The sequence below is a fragment of the Mastomys coucha genome, unplaced genomic scaffold (genome assembly GCF_008632895.1).
Source record: "Mastomys coucha isolate ucsf_1 unplaced genomic scaffold, UCSF_Mcou_1 pScaffold7, whole genome shotgun sequence".
NCBI classification, from domain to species: domain Eukaryota; kingdom Metazoa; phylum Chordata; class Mammalia; order Rodentia; family Muridae; genus Mastomys; species Mastomys coucha.
The window spans coordinates 25,246,241-25,253,598 of record NW_022196913.1 but is presented as its reverse complement, the minus strand read 5'-3'; positions in this window follow the sequence as shown (position 1 = coordinate 25,253,598).

The following is a 7,358-nucleotide window of genomic DNA, read 5'->3' as shown; positions in this document are numbered from 1 at the left end:
CTGGATGGTTTTACTCAATTCCTTTACCTGCTTGTTTGTGTTTTTCTGCAATTCCTTAAGGGATTTTTAAGTTTGCTCTTTAAGTGTTTCTACTTATTTACTTGTATTCTCCTGTATTTCTTTAAGGGAGTTATTCGTGTCCTTCTTAAGTTCCTCTACCAGCATTGTGAGATATGATTTTAGATCCAATTCTTGCTTTTCCGGTGTTTTGGGATATCCAGGACTTGCTGTAATGGGAGTACTAGGTTCTGATGAAGCCAAGTAGTCTTGGTTTCTGTTGGTAGGATTCTTGCGTTTGCCTTTCACCATCTCTTGATTTTTGGTGTTAGATGTTCTTAGTGACTCTGACCAGAGCTTGTCTTGTCCCTGATGCCCTGCAAGACCCCTGAGATTCGTGGGGCCTGAGCCTCCCAGCTGGCTGCTCTGGTCTTAGAAACTCACAGGAGAGAAGATGGCGGCTCTCACCGGAGACTCCGGGTCAAGGCAGTCCCTGGAGATAGGCCCTCCACTTGCAGGGATGGGGGCAGCTAAGGTCCCTGTTCCTCCTCTGTCACTTGGAAGCTGAGAGGATCCTTTTCCTGCTGCTCTGCATCTCCCCTGCGACTCCTGGGGCCTGTGTCTCCCAGCTGGCTGCTCCTGGCTTAGGAACTCACAGGAGAGAAGATGGTGGCTCTCACCCTGGGCTGCTGTATTTTAACCAGTGGTTCTTGGGGGAGGGGTGCCTGGAAAATACAAAGTCACTTCCCTTTTTTGAAACAAAAGAAATTATATATATAAAAAAAACTACAATTTTTTTTTGTTTAGCAAAGAATAAGAAAATTCTAATTCACAAGGGAACAGTTCCACTTTGAACAGTTGGAACTTAAAATTTTGAAAACATTTGGGGAAAGGGAAAATTGGCTTTCTGTTTAATTGGCAAATGTTCCAGTGGGAGGGTCTGTTTTTCTTGGGATATGTTACAGTGTATGTACATGTCTAGTGACCTGAGTTTTTAAGGAGTTTATACATAGTTCAGAAAAGATGGTTTGTAAAATCTTGATTATTTCTTTTTGTTAATTTATCTCAATAAAAACCCACTGGAACTTAAAAAAAAAAGAACTTCAGGAGAATAAACAAGTTACATATATAGGAAAATCCATCAAATAGAAGCTGAGTTCTTTATCTTTGAAACTATATGAATACAGAGCATTCCCCCCCCAAACACACACATACACAAAATGTCTTCTTCTTACTACGTCACAGAACTTTTCTAAAATTGATCACAAACTCAGCAAGTCTCAATAGATATAAGAAAAATTACATAAGTACCTGAATCCTATAAAACTACCACATGGATTCAAGCTGGATATCAACAACAGAATCAACAGAAAGCTTACAAAATCATAGAAACTGAACAACTCTCTAATGAATGAAAAATGTTTGTGTGTGTATGTGTGTGTGTGTGTGTGTGTGTGTGTGTGTGTGTGTGAGTGAGAGAGAGAGAGAGAGAGAGAGAGAGAGAGAGAGAGAGAGAGAGAGAGAGAGAGAGAAAGCTTGGAGTAGGCACAGAATATGTCCATACACCAAGTTCTCAGCACAAAAGAGATTTATTACCCTGGAGGGACAGGCAAGGTGGGGGGTGCCTCTGGATCAGATGAGGATCGATAGCAAGTGTTTTTAAAGAGAGAGAGAGAAAAAGAGGGAAAGTCTGAGTTAGGATGAGTTGGTAAATCTTGATTAGGCAGGTTAGCCAGTGAAGCCAAATAATGAATTTTGATTTTTGGACTTTGATGTTTTGATCATTGGACATTGATAAACAGTCTCAGGAATGAGTTGGTGGCCAAATAAGGGAATATAGACCTGGGGGGCTAGCCTAAGGAATGCAATCTAAAGGTTTAGCAAGGGAGAGGGAGGGAAAAGAGCAAAATCAGTTGGTGCCATGTTTGCAGTGCTCAGGGCTGTTAGAGAGCCCTTCAAAAACAGAAGTAAAGAAAGGAATGAAAGACTTTCTAGAATTCAATGAATATGAATAAGTACACAGCATGCCCAAGCTTTTGAAACACATTGAAAGCCGTGTTAGAGGAAAGTTTATGGCAATAAGGGCCTACATTAAAAAAAAAATGGAGCTATCTCATACTAGCAATCTAACAGCACACCAGAAAACTCTAGAACAAAAAGAAGTCATGGTATCCAAAAGGAATAGATGCCAGAAAATAATCAAACTCAGGGCTGTAATTAGTAAATTAGGAATAAAAAGGACAATACAAAGGATCAATGAAACAAAGAGTTGGTTCTTTGAGAAAATCAACAAAATAGATAAACCCTTGTCCAAATTAGCTAAAAGAAAGAGAGAGAATAATCAAATTAACTATATTAGAAATGAAAAAAGGGATATAACAACAGACAGGAAATCCAGAGAATTATAGGGACATACTTTAAAAACCTGTACTCTACTAACTTGGAAAATTTACAATTGGGTAATTTTCTCCATGGGTGTCACTGGTCAAGATCAGATAAACAATTTAAATAGACAATCATTAAAAACCCCTCTTCCCCACCCCACAAAAGCCCAAGGCCTGATGGTTTTACTTCAGAATTCTACCAGACTTTCAAGGAGGAGTTAATGACAACTTCTCAAATTATTCTACAAAAAGAAACAGAAGGGACATTACCAATTCATTTTATGATGCCACAGTTAAGCTGATACCCAAACTACCAAAAGACCCAGCAAAGAAAGAGAATTACAGACCAATTTCCCTCATGAACATACAATTCCCAGCTATACCACTCTTGAGCATATACCCAAAGGGCACTCCATCCTACCACTGGGACAGTTTCTCAGTCATGTTCATTGTGGCTTTATTTATAATATCCAGAAACTGAAAACAACCTAGATGTCTCCCAACAGAAGAATGGATAAAGAAAATGTGGGACATTTACACCATGTCCCACATTTTAAAAAATGACATCATGAAATTTGTAGGCAAATGGATGAAACTAGAAAATCCATCCTGAGTGAAGCAACCCAGACCTAGAAAGATAACTATGGCAGTATTTTTATGGGACTTGTGATTGATACAAGTGAGTCTCTGGTTCTTGTGCATGTTCTTGGGATTCTTTTCCTCATATTGGGTTGCCCTGTTCAAGTTTGATATGATAGTTGTTTTCTGGCAGCATGTGTATAGTAGAGGATTGCAAATTCGATCATCAATAGGAGGAGAGGACCTCTGTCCTGTGAAGGTTCTGTGCCCCATTATAGGGGAATGCCAGGGCCAATAAGTGGGAGAGGGTGGGGTGGCAGGCATGGGGAGGGGGGAGGCAACAGAGGTTTGTTTTTGTTGTTTTTGGTTGTTTCTTTGTTTTTTGGAGGGGAAACTAGGAAAGGAGAAATTTACATGTAAATAAAGAAAATATCTAATAAAAAAGAGATAGTTGTTGTTTCATCTTATTGTAGTAAGAATTCTGGATTTTTGGTTTCTTAAAAAATGCATTATAAGAATATGTTTTCATATATTCTTGTATGATGTAACATATTATCTGCATACACAGAAAATGAAGTATGTTCTTGGATAAGGAAATTCAAAATTATAAAAATATAAAAATATCTCCTAAACTGGGCACAATGGGTCATGCCTTTAAGCCTAGCACTTGGGAGGCAGATCTCTGTGAATTCAAGGCCAGCCTGGTTTACAGGACAACCAAAGCCACATAGTGAGACCCTGTCTCATAAAAAAACAAAAACAAAACAAAACAAAATTTCCAAATTAATTTCTAAATTTACGCAATCTCCAGGACAATGGCAACAGATACTCCAGTGGGTATACATGGAAAAACAAGACAAATATGAACACCAATGTGTTTGACATAAGAGAAATGACTATTCAAGCATGACGGAAGGATGCCCCCTCTTGCCTGTCTACCTCTCCTCTAGTCCCAAAACCTGCATATAATAATAGCTTTGCTGGGATGGCACTTTCTTGAGCATACTTATCACTATAATTAAGATACCTAAGTAACTTTGGTACTAAGACCCTATTATACTTCTGAAAAATTCTAAATATCAACATTACTAATGTATAATACAAACTTACCAAAATAAAAATAAATGTGAATACTGAGTTGTATATTTTAAAATAAATTTTATTAGTTTAATAAAAAAGATATAAAATGAAAAGAAAAAATATTCTTTCGTTTTAATCCTAGGTGTGGGGACGTGGGACTGCTTCTGACTGTGGCAGCAGCTGACTATGATTTGCCTCATGCTTTAGCAGAGGCACAGTTTTGACAGCTGCAGTTAGTTTCTGTGACTGAATGATGTTTGGAACTCTGGGGACTTTTCCAAGGGTACATAAGTGCTAGAGCCCTGAACATGGTGTGGGTGGCTATTGGTTGTTCAGTGGGGTGAGCTGTGGTTTCGTAGTAGTTATGCTCACAGAGGAAGAAACAAGGAAGGGATTAGATTCAGTTCTCTCTCTGCTTCTCTCTGTCTCTCTCTCTTTCTCTCTCTCCTATTCTTTTTTCTTTTCTATCTAGTAATATGGGGCAAAGCCATGGGGATAAAGGGTGGGAAAAGAAAAACCTATAAGATAGCAAAGACCAGCTCTTATAAAGAGAAAGAAAGAAGGGGGAGGGGAAGCCAATGTTGAAAAGAGAATGGGGGTGTCATGACCAGCTGGAGGGTAGGTGATGACATACCTGAGTGCTACAAAGGATTGATGTGTTTTGGGCTGCGGGCATTGTAGCAGAGATGAGGTATCGAGGGTTGTGGTTCTATTGCAGTCTAGGGAGCTTAGTGTTCCTACAGAATGTGTCCCAGAGGTCTTAAAACAGTTTGCCATGCCAAAAAGAGGGATAGAGAAAAGGTATGGAGTCATGGCGACATCAGAGTCACAGCAGCTGAAAAAGGTGAGGTAAGGTTACTTGGTAGTATCATTGGGAAGGCTGTAAGTGACAATTGTGAGTTAGCTCCAGGGGCTATGCATAGCCAGCAATCTTTAAAGCCACCAGGTCAGGTGACATTAAGGAGTTGGTAAGCCAAGGTCAAGGTCTGAAGCAAAAGGTGAAATGACAAGTTAGTGCCATTTATTAGGGGTGATGTCAAAGAGGTAAGGACCAAGGATATTTGATTACTTTCCCTACTTTACCGGTATCTAGAGGTTGGGCAATTGAGACATATTTTCTCTGGATGAGGATTGTAATTACTGGGGACCAGCTTGATTTTTATGCTAGAGCCTACTAACAATTCCTGTCTCCCACCTGGGATTTCATGGGTCTTGTATGTAGAAAAAGAGTGTCTTTTGTTGTTGATAGAAGTGACTGGTCTGTTATCCTAGCATATATATCCAACAAGACCAATATAGGCAGCTTCCATATTCATCTGGCCATTTTTTTTTATAATGATCTTTTGTCTGGTCAAAGAGAAAGCAAGTAAAGAGATCATAATATTTAGATGGGATGCATAAATGTATCCAGATGTAAGGGCTGCCCTGGATGAAAAATGAGCAGCAGGGGAGGATGAGAAGCCCATGCCTAATCCAGTGTAGTTGAGAGCAGCTGCCGGAGAAGAGTCTCATTTTTTGGAATTGGGCATAAGGTGGGTAGTCTCTACATCTTCAGAAGCTTAATAGAGCACGGTCCTGTTAGGGTTGATGTGTATGAAGAATTTTTAGGTGGAGGGATGAAAGTTTAGGAGAAGTTGGGTTGGGGAACAAGAAGAACAGAGAGAGGGGTTGGAGCCAAGAAAGGTAAACACTTGGGCATAAGAGACCTCTTTCCATTTACTAGACTGCTGGCAGTATATATATGAAGATCCTGTAACATAATTGAATCTAGTGTGCCATTAAGTGGCCATTTGGATCCATTGTCTAATGGGTACTGAATCCAGACCTTATTGCAGAGTTGTACTAATTTTGATGCCCTCAAGTTGGGTGTTAACTTCAGAGATTTGAGATTTTCCAGGAGACATCCCAGTGGGGAGCCTGGAGATATGTTCAAAGACAGCGAAGCACCCATTGGGGAGTTAATGGATTTTTCGTACTGGTGTCCTGAGAATAATTCAATAACAGAATTTCAGCCAGGTTAGTTGTCACCTAGGCACTCTAGAGAATATATAGTTCCAAAGCCACTAGTAAGAGTCTTACATGGGTTTGGGGTTTCCTAACCGGCTGCAAGAGCCTGGAAGGGGAGGGGCGTGAGTGCTGCTTTCGAGGGGTAGTCACTCAAGGGTTGAAGTCCTATTTTGTACATCAGCTAAGAGGCAGGTCATAAGGACCGTGGTTGTTAAACGCTAACTCCTTAGCTCATCAAGGCTGGCCAGGCCCTCTTTAAGAAATCTGGGTCCTCACTGCAGACTGGAGGGAAAATCCTTACCAATATGCTGATGTTTGTGTGAGAATTTTAGCGGCCTGGTAGCAGGAAACTGTGTGGTTGGTGTGGGCCTGTCTGACTGCATAACCCATGTGGCAGAGGCCATGGGTGGACCGCATGGCGGCAGCAGCTCACACGGTGGAAGTCTGAGTCCGTGAGCTTTCTACAGGCCGAGCAGTGCATGGGAGTCTGAGGGGCCCGGATGCCATGTGTTTCACTACTCCTGGCTGGGCAAGCTGGCCCTCGGACAGAGATTTCTATCTCTCTCTCTCCCCTCTATCCTTTCCTATCCAGTGATGGGGTCGGGGTTTAAACCAAGGAGATAGAGAATGGGAAAAAGAAGAACCCATAATGTAGTAAAACACAGGTTACATCATGTATTTTATTTGTCACATTTGGTTACCTCTTAGAAGCTTATTCTTTTCTAATGAGGGACAGAAAGGGAGTAGATCTGGAGGGGAGGAACTGGGAGGACTAGAGGGAGGGGAAACTATAACCAGGATATATTATACGAGAAAAGTATGTATTTTCAATAAAAGAAAAAATATGGAAAAAAAAAGACACCACCACAACACATTACCCTCTGCTCTCCCGACAATTGTATCTGGAAGTTGGGTAGTCAAGGCTGGAGGAATCAGACTCCTTTCCAGCCATGGCATTTGAACTTTGAGTACAGAGCCTCTCTACAAAGTTCTTAGCTAGTAAACACTTTGTCATCCGACCACAAATCTGATAGTCTTTCATTAAAAAAAAAAAAAACCAAAAAACTTTCTACATAATTCTAGTGATGTAAAACCACTATGTTTTTCATACAATAATGGACTTGCAAATAATGTGCACAGAAAGAAACATTGTCACCTCCCACCTGGCTGGGAGTTCCTTTGGAGGAAGGCTGCTTGCTGCTGTCTGAGTTACCTCATTAAAAGTTTTCTCTTTGGATTATAGAGGTTAAGAAGAAACACATTCCTCTATGGTGAGATTTGGTTGTATATTACACTCTCCAGTGTTATATT